Here is an 18126-nt window from a genome sequence, read left to right as displayed (position 1 = left end):
GATTTGCCTGCTCCTCAGATGCTGCCTGAACTGCTGTGCTTTACCAGCACCACTCCAATCCAGAATCTGGTTTCCAGCATCTGCAGTCAATGTTTTTACCAAGACACACATCACCCTGACTTGGCAACATGTTGCCATTCCTTCACTGTTGTTGGGTCAAAATTCTGATACTCGCTCCCGTAAAGCACTGTGGGTGTCATACACTATTGTGCTTCAAGGACATGGTTCACCATAACCTTCTCAAGGACAACTAGCAACAGGCAATAAATCCTGGTCCCACCACTGATGCCCACAGTCACTGAACAGATAAAAAAGTTACAGCACAAACAATGGCAGTCACCTACAAGAGCATCTCAGCTTAACATATGAGGATTTATTTGAGGACTCTGGGACTATACGCGATGGAGTTCAGAAGGGTGAGGCAGGATTTGATTGAAGCTTACAGAATACTGAGCGGCCTGGACAAAGTGGATGTTAGGAAGATGTTTCCATTGGCAGGAGAAACAAGGACCGAGGGCACAGCTAAAGAGTAAAGACCATTTAGAACGGAGATAAGGCGAAACTTCTTCAGCCAGAGAGTGGTGAACCTGTGGAATAAATTGCCACAGAAGGCTGTGGAGGCCAAGTCATTGAGTACATTTTAGACTGAGATATAGAGGTTCTTGACTGTGAAGGGGATCAAGGGTTATGGGGAGAAAGCGGGAAAATAGCCATCATTGAATGGCAGAGCAGATTTCTGCTCCTGTGTCTTATGATCTTGTGGGATAATCAACCCACTCCTTATTCTTTTCCCTAACCCTGCTAATTATTTCTCAGTAAACTAATGCAGGAGAGAATAGGCAAAAAAGATTTAATTACAAGGATAGATTGGAGAAGCTGAAATGTTCTCTCTGGAGATGAACAGGTCAAGAGGGAGGTGTGACAGAGAGTGTCAAACCCATAGAATTCTGGACATAGTAACAGTGTTTGGGGTCTGCCTAGGTGGCCTGAGTGGGACCAGTCAAGGTTTTCAAGAATGAATTTGGATGATTATCTGAAGAGAAACATTTCATAGGATGTTGGGGTTAGACTGGGACTAGCTGAGTTGATTTTGCAAATAGCCGGTTTGATTGAGATGGGGAATCATCGCATTGCATCATTCTATGCTTTAGTAGATCTGTTAGCATCTGAGGAGATTGAGTAAGTTACCATTTCAGGTTGATGACCTTTTGTCAGAAACATCAGAACTTTCTTAAAGCCACTTTTACATCAGCATTTGTTTGGATTAGCCTTTGAGGAGGCTACCAGTTGTGAAACAGCTCCTTAACAATGATATCACTAAACTTCCTCACTCTCTCCCAGTGACAGAACCACAGACCCACGAAAAATTGTCCCATGAGTCTGTCAAAGGGAACTGGATGTCATACTGGATATAAATACTGGGAACAGTGTTGAATAGCACAGACTCCTTGAAATCTGACCTGCACAAGCTCCAAATGAAAGTGGGTTCTTAACTGTATCAAGTGCATGATTACCTTAAATTAAAGCCACTGGGTTAGTGTTGTTTCATACAAACCCTGGGAAGGGGGTTGGTGTGGCAGAAATTAACTTTGAGATGCTAAATCTCAATTGAAGTACCAGCAAGAAGACAAACACAGTTGCGGTGCAATTTATATTTATGAAAACAATTTCAATAAATTTGCATCTCCAGTATAATTCTTCCCTACAGCATTAATCTTTGAGAGTACAGTCAACACTTACCCATTGTGTGATTCAGTGTATTTTCAGACAAGCCATGCAATGCAGAGAGAATTCTTTAACTCTTCATGGGCGCTGATATGTTGAAAGTCCTTGGTGTGTGTGTGTGTGTGTGTGTGTGTGTTTGTCTGTCTGTCTGTCTGTGCCTGCGTGTGTATGTGTGTACGTATGTCTGTGTGTGTATGTGTGTGTGTCTGTTTGTGTCTGTGTGTGTGTATGTGTGAGTGCCTGTGTGTCTATGTGTATGCATATGTGCCTGTGTGTGTGTATGTTTGTGTCTCTGTGTGTGTATATATCTGTGTGTGTGTATCTGTGTGTGCGTGTGTATGCGTGTGTGTATGTGTCTGTGTACATGTCTGTGTGTGTATGTATGTTTGTGTGTGTGTATGTCTGTGTGTGTGTGTTTATGTGTCTGTGTGTGTATGCTTGTGTGTGTGTGTCTGTGTGTGTGTGTGTGTGTGCGTGTGTGTGCGTGTACGTGTGCTTGTGTGTGTCTGTGTTTGTGTATGCATGTTTGTGTCTTTGTGTGTGTATGTAGGTTTGTGTGTGTGTGTATGTGTCTGTCTGTGTGTCTGTGTGTGTGGAGGGGGCCATCACATGCAGATTGGTTTTCTTTTGTCTCACTTAAGCCCCTTTGATCAACTGATGACTGAGCACTTGAGTAGGGAACTCAAAAAAGCCAAGGGTCTCTGGAGAGCTGGGATGAACCAGAGAGAGTGAATAGAAAAGCTGTCTGCCGCATCCCATTGTGCAGCCCCTAAATAGACCACTGTCCAACAATGGGAGCATGTCATCAGTCAGTGGGGCATATGCCAGTTTATTGCTTTGCTAAAGACTTGTGAAGAGAGACCTTTATTTGTGGGGAGACAGCTTTGACATTTTATCTTTGTGTTGAGAATGTGTTTTGTTTTGAGCCTTTAAAAAGGATTTTCTTTTAGAGGAAGGTTTTGGCTTCAGTCTCCATATTCACCTCTGCAAAACTGCAAGAAAGCCCCCCCGCCTCTAATGTTTGACCCTACATTTATCATTGCTTTTCCAGGGCAGATGAAGCCATCAGTGTTTTGAAACAAATAATATCAGTCATAATGAGAATGGATATTCCTGTGTTATTAATAATATGCAACTTAAGGTAAAGGCTTCAAAGTAATGCTTTTTTGTAACAATTAACTTGCTTCTAATGTCAGCTATTTTTATGCCTGTTTGGGCCGAAAGATAACGTGGTTTACATGATCACAATAACATTGTTTCCTGATCCTGAAAGTATATCAGTCATCAATTATAGTCATTTTTTTTTACAAATGACTACTCTCCAACTCTTAATTTTTTTAACATGAGCTGGGAAAGATTTAATAAGGACCTAAGGGGCAACTTCTTCACATAGAGTGTAGAGTGTATCTGGAATGAGCTGCCAGAGGAGATGGTGGAAGCAGATACAATTCCAACATTTGAAAAGCATCTATATGGTTTATGAACAGGAAAGGTTTAAGAGGGATATGGGCCAAATGCTGGCAAATGGGACTAGATTAATTTAGAATATCTGGTCGGCACGGACAAGTTGGACCAAAGTGTCTGTTTGCATGCTGTTCACCTCTATGATTCTTTGACTCTAAATGCAATCCCAATGTTCTTGTCTCTTTGTGAACAAAATTGCCATTCTGTTTCTTTTATTTCTTCCTTCAGCAATGTCTTCTGTCCGAAACAAAGGATGAGCTGAAATTTTGCCTGCATGAGATGGAGATGGATTTGTTGTCTCACCCCTTCAACAGAAGCAATATCTTTTGCCAAAATCTGAAGGCTGTTCAGCTAAAGATACATCAACCGGACTCATTGAAGCTAGTTGAGTCCAACTCTTAACTGAATGCAAGAGGGGCAGTTTGGTTAGAAATTCAATATTTCACCATGACAATATTGAAACATTCCTGGACACTTTTCACATGATTGCCAGCAGCCAGTGATGGATAACAATGGAGGAATGCAAACCTCAGTGCTGAAATCAGCAGTCGTGCACCTTAGTGCCCGAGAGAACAGCTGATAAAGCAGGGCTCAAATCTGGAGAGTTGCGCTTGCCTGCCCTGACAGCTATGACTGTGACTATCCCTCTCTCCTCAGAGTTAGAAGTTCGGGGTTCACGTCGCACTCTGTTGCTGCACTATCAGAGATGGAAAATTGTGCCCTCTGCTATGGTGGCATTGGTGAGAGAAGTTGGGATGGGGGTTAAGGGGGGTGGTGTTCATTTAATCAGATGGGAGAGTGACAGGTAGAGACATGGCAATTAATGTCCATCTAAGGGATTCCTCCAATCAATGCTGGAATTCACTCAGCAATATCTGAGGACTTGATATATGGGAACTCAAATTAGCAACTCCTAAAGGATGCTCCTCAGTTAAAGATACTCAGGTTATCTGGTCAGTATCTACTATTGCTAATGGGAACTTGCTGTGTGCAAATTGGTTGCTGTGTCTCTTAAATTGCAATAATTACCATATTTCAGAAATGCTTTGTTGCTGAAAATGCATGTCAATGTCCTTTTGGTCTCGAAAAGTGCTATTCAAAAGCACATCTCTCTTTTAATCCTGAGCCTGCAGTGTAATTATCCAATAAACTATTAATAATCCTATCCTGTTATATTTAACAAATGACCTTTCTTTAGGCTTGAAGGGCACCTGTGAGCTTACAGAATTCTCAGATGCTTAGCTCATCATTGTACTTTCAACGAGTTTAAAATCCTCCAATTCTGCAGGATAAGCAAATGAAGAAGACATTATGGATGTTTAGATAAAACTGGAAAATATCATCAAGGGTTATGGAATAAGAAAATGCATATTTGTTTCAAAATACTGTTCCATCATCACAGATTCAATGTAATTTGTTAAATTTTCCAAGAAGGAAAACAATCATGAGTAATAATTCCATGAATAGAATTTCTTCACATGCCCCAAATACAAATCAATGGAAAGCTTTAGCATGTCTATACTTAGCTCTCAAACCTTAAATCCCTTTCCTAAGCAGATACTTGTCCAGCTCATGTTAAAAGCAGCTTATCAACATGGCATTAATTATTTTGGATGAGAATCTTTTCCCAAACTAACATAGTCTTCCATTTCTAGAACTTGTTGGATGCAAAAAGTTTACCCTGTCCTATCACCGATCATTATTTATAATACAATTGGGAAATTTATTCTTCATGAAGTAAGTGTATTGGAAGCATTTCTGAGATTTGTCAGAGAAACGCAATAGCAGTTCTTTCAAAATAAAAACCAAAAGAACTATGGATGCTAAAAATCAGAAACAAAAACACAAATTGCTGGAAAAGCTCAGCGGGTCTGCACTTCGGAGGAAGGGTCACTGGACCCAAAACATTAACTCTGATTTCTCTCCACAGATGCTGTAAGATTTCTTTCAATTTTTCTCCTTGTGATGTGGGCCATGCTAGCAAGACCAATGTTGATTGTCCATCTTGACCTGCCCTTGATAAAGGGTTGATGAAGTGTGCCCTTGAACTCGATGTGGTGTAGAGGGACATCCACAACAAAATACAGAAATTACATACAGAGAAATTACAAACCTTTGACCCACTGGCTGTAAAGGAGAAGTGATATAATTCTAAGTCTGGAATGGGATCTTGCAGCATGCGGGGAATGTTTGGGGAAGAAGGTAGAAATTAGAAATTGGTGACCCACTTTACTGGTTAACCTGGACAATAAAATTCTATCCAAGGCACTGCCAATTGAGTCAAGTCTGCTCTGGGTTGGTGGTCAAACCTGCAGTGTACCCTACCCCTAATCAGGAATATGATTGGCTGTGTGCAGGATGGGGGGTAGACACCTAAATCATCAGTTTGGACTAGGAGGAGGTCTTTGCCAGAATATCATGCATCTACATGGTGGGTGTAATCTCCAGGACACGGATCAGGGAAAGAATCTGCAAATGGATTTGATAGCTCTACACAAGCATCAGTACCACAGCTTCAATTATTTGGTGGGGAATTGGAAAGGTTTCCAATGAAATGTGAAGTCAGACACTGCTGTCCTGTTTCTCTCTATACTGACCTTTTTGCAGAGGCCTTCATGAGGGACGCTAACATGAAAATGGGCTATAGTTCCTGACAATGGAAGCACTCGCATTAAAGTCTCTCTACGTGGATGATCTTACTGTCGTTAGCTCCGATCAGCTGTCAGTGCAAACACTGATATGCCTACAGTTTGTACTGGCTTTGAGAATCAAAGTAAACCCTGGCAAGAGAAAGGTTGTGTTCTTTGGGAACTTGGCTCAACTGATACTTTGTTCTCTTCATTGTAAAGTAAGACTACGTGGAGATGTTTGAGTAGGGTTTGGAGGCACTGCAACAAATGTCAATGACTGGGAGGAGTGAGTAGGTGAAACTAAAATCGAGCATTTGGGAATGATGTCGCCTTTCTGTTGCAGGTACAAACCTGGTCATCGGATGTGCTTGCTGCACCTGGAATAGCCAGGCTCTTATCCCATTCCTCTGCTAATGTGATCTCATGGACCATTTTCATTTTGGCTGGAAATTAAAAATGGATGTGTCTGCAAGGACACCACGAACAACCCTGTACAGTGAGGTCGGGAATGTATGCAAAATCACCCTCACCCTGATGGGCATTTTTGCATGTGGCTGCTTCAAGGCGTGAGTAGACCCTCACCACACAGACATCAAATCATAGAATCCCTACAGTGTGTAAACAAGCCATGTGGCCCACCATGTCCACACCGATCCTCCGAAGAGTAGACCACCCAAACCCGCTCCCCTACCCCAATTACTGTACAGTTAACCCCTGACTAATGCACATTACTTACACATTCCAGAACACCATGGGCAATTAATCTAATCTGCACATCTTTGGTTGTGGGAGGAAACTAGAGCACCATGAGGAAACTGACGCAGGCACAGGGAAAATGTGCAAACTCCACACAGACAGTTGCCCGAGGCTGGAATCAAACCCAGGTTTCTGTTGCTGTGAAGCAGCAGTGCTAACCACTGAACCACCACGCTACCCCAAATGTCAGCAGGTGCCTGATGTTCTCTCCTTTACACTTTGTTGTAATAGATGGCTCTGACCATTTCGTCAGGGAACACCATTCAGTTGGAGTGTGCTGTAATGTATGTCCCACATGTAGAAGCTAATGCTGAAAACTGCACAAACCCATCAGACAGTGCCCTAGTAACCCATGGAGGAAAAAAAGATGGTGGATCCTGTCCAATGGTTTGCTGAGCAGGCTATCAAAGTCACTTGGCAGGATATCAGACAAAAACTTTTAAACAAACCTCGGAACATAGTTTGGCTGGTATTAGTAAGGCTCTCATCACCAATACCTCCTTGTAATTTCTAACATTTCATCCACTTTACATATTGCCCTCAAGGTGACTGCAACATGGAAGAGACATTACTCACCTCCTCTGGAATGTGCTTCAGCAAAACCAGTCTGGAAAAAGATGCTATGATTTTTGTCGAAGTTAGTCCCGAACAGCTACATAACATGGTTCTTTTTGCTCTATAGGCTGTTCCCAGGGATACGCACTGAGATAAACTTTAAGTGCCCCTACAGGACCATCCACTAGTTGGAAGCTGCTCTTTTGTCTTATGTGAAACTTATTGGTCTTCCATGGAAGAATACTGCCCACAACTGAGCGTTGCAAACTGCTACATTTGTAGATCAAGGACTACATAATGAGGGTTGTACTGTTACTTGGGATCACTACCGTAAAGACAGAATGGGGAAAGGCCACTATCAGCTTCCATAGTGTACCCAAGGATGGGAAGCTCAGTAAGACTCTGTGGGTGGTATCTTTGTCATTGAATAGATATTGTAAACATCATGCAAAATTGCAATTGTATTCAGACACCTTGGATAGCCACGTGCTTTCTGGAAAGAACTTATGCAGTTTTTTAAATGTAATGTCCAACTTGTTATGGAATGCAATAACTTTTACAAACTTTTATGAGTAAATTGTAGTTTTAGAGAAAACAAAATTATAGGTGCTGGTGTTCCTATAAGTTGTCTGCTCTCTCTCTGCTTGATGATAGAAGTCACAGGTTTGGAATGTGCTATGTGACATTGCTTCCGCCTCTCACATCATCGCTGATGTCACACGCTCAGTGACTTCCGCCACCCCTACTGCCGTGACTGCCACCACTTCCATCCCCACCAACACCACTCACCTGCATTCTGCTGAGACGCTCCCCACAGATCCCACTGTCACCATCCCCACCCCCCAGAACTCTGAGGGGAACACCACCCCTGCTCATGACTCCACCCCCATTCCCCCCACCATCACACCCACTCCAGTTACAGGTTCCGCCCCCACTCCCAGCTCCACACCCACACCAGATCCCAGCTCCCAGCCCTGCCGAGTTTTCACCATCACTCCAGACCTTCCCCTCACTGAGGACGAACGATCAGTCCTCAGCAAAGGACTCACCTTCATCCCCCTCTGTCCACGCATCAATGAATTTAATACACGCCGTGATGTCGAACAATTCTTCCGCCGCCTCCGAGCTTACTTTCACAATCAGGACTCCCACCCACCTTCCGAGGACCCCTTCGCCCACCTCCAACACACTGCATCCACCTGGACACCCCGCGCTGGCCTATTACCTGCCCTCGACCTCTTCATTTCCAACTGCCGCCGGGAGATTAACCGCCTCGACCTGTCTACCCCCCTCCCCCACTCCAACCTCTCACCCTCACAACGCGCAGCCCTCCAATCCCTCTGCTCCAATCCTGACCTCACCATCAAGCCAGCAGATAAAGGGAGTGCAGTGGTAGTCTGGCGCACTGACCTCTACACCGCTGAAGCAAAAAGCCAACTCGAGGACACCTTTTCCGACTGCCCCCTTGATCATGACCCCGCCCCCCATCACCAAACCATCATCTCCCAGACCATACAGAACCTCATCACCTCAGGAGATCTCCCATCCACAGCTTCCAACCTCATAGTCCAAGAACCCTGCACTGCCCGATTCTACCTCCTTCCCAAGATCCACAAGCCTGACCACCCTGGCCGACCCATTGTCTCAGCATGCTCCTGCCCCACTGAACTCATCTCTACCTACCTCAACACTGTCCTATCCCCCCTAGTCCAGGAACTCCCCACGTATGTTTGGGACACCATCCACGCCCTCCACCTCCTCCAAGACTTCCATTTCCCCGGCCCCCAACGCCTTATCTTCACCATGGATATCCAATCCCTCTACACCTCCATCCGTCATGACCAGTGCCTCCAAGCCCTACGTTCTTTCCTCTCCAGACGTCCCCAACAGTATCCTTCCACCGACACTCTCATTCATTTGGCCGAACTGATCCTCACCCTTAACAATTTCTCCTTCGAATTCTCCCACTTCCTCCAGACCAAAGGGGTAGCCATGGGCACACATATGGGCCCCATCTAAGCCTGTCTCTTTGTCGACTACGTAGAACAGTCGATCTTCCGTAATTACACCAGCACCACTCCCCACCTCTTCCTCTGCTACATTGATGACTGCATCAGCGCCACCTCGTGCTCCCGCAAGGAGGTTGAGCAATTCATCAACTTCACCAACACATTCCACCCTGACCTTTAATTTACCTGGACCATCTGACACCTCCCTCCCCTTCCTGGACCTCTCTATCTCCATTAATGACGACCGACTTGACACTGACATTTTTTACAAACTCACCGACTCCCACAGCTACCTGGATTACACCTCTTCCCACCCTACCTCTTGCAAAAATGCCATCCCATATTCCCAATTCCTCCACCTCCCCCAGATCTGCTCCCAGGAGGACCAGTTCCACCACAGAACACACCAGAAGGCCTCCTTCTTTAGAGACCACAATTTCCCTTCCCACGTGGTTAAAGATGCCCTCCAATGCATCTCGTCTACATCCCGCACCTCTGCCCTCAGACCCCACCCCTCCGACTGTAACAAGGACAGAATGCCCCTGGTGCTCACCTTCCACCCTACCAACCTAGGCATAAGCCAAATCATCCGCCGACATTTCCGCCACCTCCAAAAAGACCCCACCACCAGGAGTATATTTCCCTCCCCACCCCTTTCCGTCTTCCACAAAGACCGTTCCCTCCTTGCCTACCTGGTCAGGTCCACAACCCCTACAACCCACCCTCCCATCCTGGCACCTTCCTCTGCCACCGCAGGACCTGTAAAACCTGTGCCCACACCTCCTCCCTCACCTCTATCCAAGGCCCTAAAGGAGCCTTCCACATTCATCAAAGTTTTACTTGCACATCCACTAATATCATTTATTGTATCCGTTACTCCCGATGCAGTCTCCTCTACATTGAGGAGACTGGACGCCTCTTAGCAGAGCGCTTTAGGGAACATCTCCGGGACACCCGCACCAATCAACCACACCGCCCTGTGGCCCAATATTTCAACTCCCCCTCCCACTCTGCCGAGGACATGGAGGTCCTGGGCCTCCTTCACCGCCGCTCCCTCACCACCAGACGCCTGGAGGAAGAACACCTCATCTTCCGCCTTGGAACACTTCAACCCCAGGCCATCAATGTGGACTTCAACAGTTTCCTCATTTTCCCTTCCCCCACCTCACCCTAGATCCAAACTTCCAGCTCAGCACTGTCCCCATGACTTGTCCTACCTGCCTACCTTCTTTTCCACCTATCCACTCCACCCTCCCCCCGCCCCGACCTATCACCTTCATCCCCTCCCCCACTCACCTATTGTACTCTATGCTACTTTCTCCCCACCCCCACCCTCCTCTAGTTTATCTCTCCATGCTTCAGGCTCTCTGCCTTTATTGGAGCTCTCCAGTTTCCTCATTTCCCCTCCACCCACCTTGTCTGAGTCCCAACTCTCGAACTCGGCACCACCTTCCTAACCTGCAATCTTCTTCCAGACGTCTCCGCCCCCACCCCCACCCCCACTCCCACTCCAGCCTATCACCCACACCTTAGCAACCTTCCACCTATCGCATTTCCAACGCCCCTCCCCCAAGTCCCTCCTCCCTACCTTTTATCTTAGCTTGCTTGGCACACTTTCCTCATTCCTGAAGAAGGGCTCATGCCCGAAACGTCGATTCTCCTACTCCTTGGATGCTGCCTGACCTGCTGCGCTTTTCCAGCAACACATTTTCAGCTCTGATCTCCAGCATCTGCAGTCCTCACTTACTCCTAGAGAATAGGGCCCCTCAAAGATCAGCACGGCGGCCTTTGTGTGGAGTCACAGAAAATGGGGGAGATACCAAATGAGTATTTTGCATCAGTATTTACTGTGGAAAAGTATATGGAAGATATAGACTATAGGGAAATTGATGGTGACATCTTGCAAAATGTCCATATTACAGAGGAGGAAGTGCCGGATGTCTTGAAATGGTTAAAGGTGGATAAATCCCCAGGACCTGATCAGGTGTACCCTAGAACTCTATGGGAAGCTAGAGAAGTGATTGCTGGCCGTCTTGCTGAGATATTTGTACCATCGATAGTCACAGGAGAGGTGCCGGAAGACTAGAGTTTGAAAAACCTGGTGCCACTGTTAAAGAAGGGCGGTAAAGACAAGCCAGGGAACTATAGACCAGTGAGCCTGACCTCAGTGGTGGGCAAGTTGTTGGAGGGAATCTGAGGGACAGGATGTACATGTATTTGGAAAGGCAAGGACTGATTAGGGATAGTCAACATGGCTTTGTGCATGGGAAATCATGTCTCACAAACTTGATTGAGTTTTTTGAAGAAGTAACAAAGAAGATTGATGAGAGCAGAGCAGTAGATGTGATCAATATGGACTTCAGTAAGGCATTCGACAAGGTTCCCCATGGGAGACTGATTAGCAAGGTTAGATCTCATGGAATACAGGGAGAACTAGCCATTTGGATACAGAACTGGCTCAAAGGTAGAAGACAGTGGGTGGTGGTGGAGGGTTGTTTTTCAGACTGGAGGCCTGTGACAAGTGGAGTGCCACAACGATCGGTGCTGGGCCCTCTACTTTTTGTCATTTACATAAATGATTTGGATGTGAGCATAAGAGGTACAGTTAGTAAGTTTGCAGATGACACCAAAATTGGAGGTGTAGTGGACAGTGTAGAGGGTTAGCTCAGATTACAACAGGATCTAGACCAGATGGGTCAATGGGCAGAGAAGTGGCAGATGGAGTTTAATTCAGATAAATGCGAATTACTGCATTTTGGGAAAGCAAATCTTAGCAGGACTTATACACTTAATGGTAAGGTCCTAGGGGGTGTTGCTGAACAAAGAGACCTTGGAGCGCAGGTTCATAGTTCCTTGAAAGTGGAGTTACAGGTAGATAGGATAGTGAAGAAGGCATTCGGTATCTTTCCTTTCTTGGTCAGAATATTGAGTACAGGAGTTGGTAGGTCATGTTGCGGCTGTACAGGATATTGGTTAGGCCACTGTTGGAATATTGCATGCAATTCTGTTCTCCTTCCTATCGGAAAGATGTTGTGAAGCTTGAAAGGGTTCAGAAAAGATTTACAAAGATGTTGCCAGAGTTGGAGGGTTTGAGCTATAAGGAGAGGCTGAACAGGCTGGGGCTGCTTTCCCTGGAGCGTCAGAGGCTGAGGGGTGACCTTATAGAGGTTTACAAAATTATGAGGGGCATGGATAGGATAAATAGACAAAGTCTTTTCTCTGGGGTCGGGGAGTCCAGAACTAGAGGGCATAGGTTTAGGATGAGAGGGGAAAGATATAAAAGAGACCTAAGGGGCAACCTTTTCACGCAGAGGGTGGTACGTGTATGGAATGAGCTGCCAGAGGAAGTGGTGGAGGCTGGTACAATTGCAACATTCAAGAGGCATTTGGATGGGTATATGAATAGGAAGGGATTGGCGGGATATGGTCCGGGTACTGGCAGGTAGGACTAGATTGGGTTGGGATATCTGGTTGGCATTGACATGTTGGACAGAATGATCTGTTTCCATGCTGTACATCTCTATGACTCTATGACCCTAAGCTATTCACTTGATTGCCAGCCCATTCAAGATCTTCAACATTTGTTTCCTTCATCACTGATGGGCAACTGTACATGAAAATCTCTCTGTCTACATGATTATTGCTTTCCAGTTTTCTTCTCTCCTCTCTCAAGGATCTTACTTCAGTTGTGGTGATGCTTTCAACAATCCTCTGCTACCTCAGCAGCCTCAGTAAACAGCCACCTTTACTATCTAACCACACTCGCACACTAAGTGCTCGTGGGTGATTTGCCTGCGGGATGCCACAAACTGAGCTTGGCCGTGTCCTCAACTATTAATCACAAATGGAATCTTTTCACCCAATGCACAGGTAGGGTCAATAGAAAAGTTTGGCGCTGACGGGGAGACACTTGAATTAGGGGAGACAGTCTGAAAATAGGAGACAGCTCTCTCTGGAGAGAAATAAGAGAATAGTTCCATATGCCAAGTTTGGTAGATGTTTGGAAAAACTTTCTTCAGAGTAAAATACAATCATTAATGTTACATCTGAGGTTGATTGGTTTCTGATAGCCAAAGGTACTAAAGGGGCAAGGTGAGCATATGAATCAACCATGATCTTACTGAATGACGAAATCGGCCGAGAGGCAGGAAGGACTCCTCCTGTTGTTATCTCCCTGTCAGGTCACTAACAATGATCATGGGAGGAAACACTGGCTGAGTTTGCCTTCCTGACTCTGTGTACTTGAAGCCAATTGTTAGTGGCTGTATGATATTATTTGACATCTACCAACATAACATTGAATGGCAACTGAGCCTGGGAAATCTAAATGTGTTTGAAGCCGTTATAACCTGACTCAGTGAAATGGAGCTTTGACAGAGTTCCATACATATTTTAAAAATACCCAACAGTACTGTTAAAACAAAACATGCTTTATTTTAAGTACTGAAGTACTTTAAGTTTTATAAATAAACTCATTACAAAGCAATCAATGTGTAATGTAATACCATTCTAACCACTGGATAACAATATAGTGGTTTATATTACAATATAAGAGTAAACTGTACTATTGTATCTCTAGTACAATCAATCAATTCTTCATTAACAACACACTTCAAAAGATTTCAGTAAAATGTTACATTATAATGAAGCTATTGTTATTCATTAATATTATAATCACCAACATTATAATGCAGCTGCTTGGTTGTGTATATTGAATATGCAATTTTCTCCACAATTAATAACAGACTATTTCTCTATTATGTTAATCACGCTTTTCTTCATACATCCTTGTTTGTCTCTGATTTCCGCTGGTATTTGGACCCAAATTTGTAAACGTCACAAACTCGCCACAGTTACCATGGTGACGAGGTTGCAGAGGCCTGAGGGCGAGAGGAATTTCATCGTTGGGCCTTGTCACTGGCAGGCCCTTCAATGTTAGCCGCCATTCTGGCTGAGAAGAGAGACCTACTGCGGCCGCAGGGCGTTTACAGGAGTCCTATGGACAGACTGATAGCAGCCCAGAGATTTTTGAAGCTGGGAGAAGCTTCTGGTTCCTCCAAAAGTAAACACCCTGCAAATTATGGGGATGTTTGATGTCATCCTACGGTTACCATAAAGATCAATAGACAGGTAGCTCGCATCACAATAAAGAAACAAAGGTGGATCTGAAGTGATACCGTATTTCAGGTGACCATCAAAGTCACTTAGAGAATGGACCCAATCAATTTATAGCATGGCAATTTTAGGTTCCAACTAGATATTATGATGATATTTTATCCAAATTAATAATATATAATGTAATTTTTGGATGAATTATTTCATTTATTTATCGCAACATTGGCTGGACATACGTCATGAGCTTTTTGAAAAGGACCTCTTCCAAAGCAAAGAACACTAGCTATGCTTATGAAGACAGGTCTACAATGCTTTCAGAGAGATATCACATGGCCCAATTTTGAGTATAAATTGGTTTTGAACACAGACTAGTCAGAGAGAAACTGCCTGTAGGAAACAAATCTTTCCCTTTTCCAGAAATCATTCTCATCAAAAAATTGTGACTTGAAAACTCACTGAAAGACCTCATCATTGCACGTGAAGGGTTCTTAGAAGAAATGTTTAAATACAGGACATTTTTTAGGCCACTGTTGGAAGATTGCGTGCAATTCTGGTTTCCTTCCTATCAGAAAGATGTTGTGAAACTTGAAAGGGTTCAGAAAAGATTTACAAGGATGTTGTCAGGGTTGAAGGATTTGAGCGATAGGGAGAGGTTGAATAAGTCTGGGCTGTTTTCCCTAGAGCGTCGGAGGCTGAGGGGTGACCTTATAGAGGTTTACAAAATTATGAGGGGCATGGATAGGATAAGTAGACAAAGTCTTTTCTTTGGGGTGGGGGAGGCCAGAACTAGAGGGCTTAGGTTTAGGATGAGAAGGAAAGATATAAAACAGACCTAAGGAGCAACCTTTTCACACAGAGGGTGGTACATGTATGGAATGAGCTGCCAGAGGAAGTGGTGGAGGCTGGTACAATTACAGCTTTTAAAAGGCATTTGGAGGGATATGGGCCAGGTGGAATTCATTGCCACGGAGTGCAGTGGAAGCCGGGACGCTAAATGTCTTCAAGGCCGAGATTGATAGGTTCTTGTTGTCTAGAGGAATTAAGGGCTACGGGGAGAACGCTGGCAAGTGGAGCTGAAATGCGCATCAGCCATGATTGAATGGTGGAGTGGACTCGATGGGCCGAATGGCCTTACTTCCACTCCTATGTCTTATGGTCTTATGGTCTAGGTGCTGGCAGGTGGGACTAGAGTGGGTTGAGATATCTGGTTGGCATGGACGGGTTGGACCGAAGGGTCTGTTTCCATGCTGTACACCTATGATTCTATGACTCTAAATCTACACTACTGTCTCTAAAAAGAAGAGAGTGCATCAGCCTTAACCGATCCAGGGAGAAATCCCAGTACCAATAATATGGAAGTTAACTTCCACTGGAAACCATGATTTGGAAATATGAATAATTATTTTTTCTGAATTTAAATGTTACTTGGCTGAAGTATTTTTCAGATAATATTCTGCAAAGCTTTGCACTTTCTTCCAGGCTTGAAGCAGTCTGCATGTGTGCGTATGCGTCTGGTCAATAAGGATATTTACTCATATATACACATTTTAAACTTTCTGCCAATAAGTCTTGCATATTTTCATGATTATGTTTTTTCTTTGCAATAGAACAAATTCTTTATTTGTTAACGTAAGGAACCTGGTTGACTGGTTTCCCAAACTGAGATATGTACAGCCTCATGTTACAAATAAGCTGGGGGAGTGCAAAGTCACTCTGGTACCACCAATCAATAGGTCACAACAGAAAATAAAAATATAGTTCCCAGTTATCGAGATGGCCTACAGAATACTCTGTCTAGGATCAGGTTGTAAGCAAAAAGGTCTATCAATCAGGTTTCTTTGATAAATTAAATTGTTGATTCATTATCAAACAATATTTATTGAAAGAAGTTGCAGTATCTGATTTTTAAAAATTCATCCTCAGGATGTGGGCATCACTGTCTAGGCCAGCATTTTTTGCCCGTCCCTAAAATTAGGCACATTATCCACTATACCACATGTTTGTCACTAAATCAAAGGTGCTATAAAAATTCTAATTGTTATTGAATCCACAATCTTCTGGATAAAGCGATGAGCTAAGCCAAGTTGAAATAGATTAGAATGTGACACTAAGCTGCAAGACAACAAGGCTTCAATTATATTTTGCTTATTCAATTCATGGCATTTATTTTTCCAATATCACTGCTTTGGTTATTTTTCAGTCATGCTATTTTTGTTGACTTTCTCACAGCTAATCCATTTCGAGAAGTGTTTTAACTTGACTCAGTTCACTAATCAGTTGTGTTCAGTCCAAGCACACCTTGCATTTGCAGCTGCTCATTCTGACACAAATACTGAGCAAGGCACCAATATCCTTCTACCATTGCTTATAGAAAGTACAGGGATGACCTTTATCAAGCTAAATGTAATGATCATGGAGTAGTTACTTTTAAAGAATACACTTTAAGTGTATTTGAATTTTGTGCCAGGTAAACACATATTTATGAATCCTTAGATAAGAGTTGGGTGAGTGATGGAGAAATATCAGACTTAACACATGGGTTTTAACACAAATCTTGGTCCACATAGGCACCAGCGACAGAAGTAGGAAGAAAGGTGCGGATCTCATGCAGAAATTCAGGGAGCTAGGATGAAAGCTTAGAGCTAGAACAAACAGAGTTGTTATCTCTGGTTTGTTGCCCATGCCACCTGCTAGTGAAGCAAGGAGAGCGAAGCTGAACACGTGGCTGAAGGGATGGTACAGGACGGAGAGTTTTGGATTCTTGGATAATTGGAGCTCTTTCTGGGCAAGGTGGGACCTCTACAGACAGGAGCTGAACCGGGGTACCTATATCCTAGGGGGGGATATTTGCTAATGCTCTTTGGGGGGGTTTAAACTAATGCAGCAGGGGGATGGGAACCTGAATTGTAGTTCCAGTGTACAGGAGGTTGAGGGTAGTGAGGTCAGGGATAGGTTTACAAGGTAGTGAGAGGGCACTGGCAGTCAGGATGTTGGTTTGAAATGTATGTGCTTCAATGCCAGGAGCATCTGGAATAAGGTGAGTGAACTTGCAGCATGGGTTGGTACCTGGGATTTTGATGTTGTGGCCATTTTAGAGACATGGCTAGACCAGGGACAGAAATTGTTATTGCAGGTTCCGGGGTTTAGATGTTTCAGCAAGAACAGAGATATGGTAGAAGGGGTGAGGTCTGTGGCATTGTTAATCAGGGGTAGTATTACAGCAGCTGAGAGAACGTTTGAGGACTGATCCACTGAGGTAGTTTAGGCTGAGGTTAGAAACAGTAAAGGACAGGTCACCCTGTTGGGAGTTTTCTATAGGCCTCAGAATTGTTCCAGGGATGTAGAGGAAAGGATAGCAAAGATCATTCTCAATAGGAGCAAGAGTAACAGGGTAGTTGTTATGGGGGACTTTAACTTCCCCAATATTGACTGGGTCAAGTAGTTTATTTGGGTCAGTTTTTATTCAATGTGTGCAGGAGAGATTCCTGACATAGCCTGTAGACAGGTCAACAAGGGCGAGGCCATATTGGATTTGGTACTGGGTAATAAAGCCGGCCAGGTGTCAGATTTAGAGGTCGGTGAGCACTTTGGTGATAGTGACTATAATTCGGTTATGTTTACAATAGCAATGGGCAGGGATAGGTATATACTGCAGGGAAAGAGGTATCACTGGGGGAAAGGTAATTATGATGCAATTAGGCAAGACATAGGATGCATAGGATGAGGAAGGAAACTGCAGGGGATGGACACACTTGAAATGTGGATCTTATTCAAGGAACAGTTACTGCGGACCCTTGATAAGTTTATACCTATCAGGCAGGGAGGTAGTTGTCGAGAGAGGGAGCCATGGTTTACTAAAGAAGTTGAAGCTC

Source organism: Chiloscyllium punctatum, chromosome 27, assembly GCF_047496795.1.
Source record: "Chiloscyllium punctatum isolate Juve2018m chromosome 27, sChiPun1.3, whole genome shotgun sequence".
Lineage (NCBI taxonomy): Eukaryota > Metazoa > Chordata > Chondrichthyes > Orectolobiformes > Hemiscylliidae > Chiloscyllium > Chiloscyllium punctatum.
The sequence above is the reverse complement of the archived record's forward strand: the minus strand, read 5'-3'. Positions refer to the sequence as shown.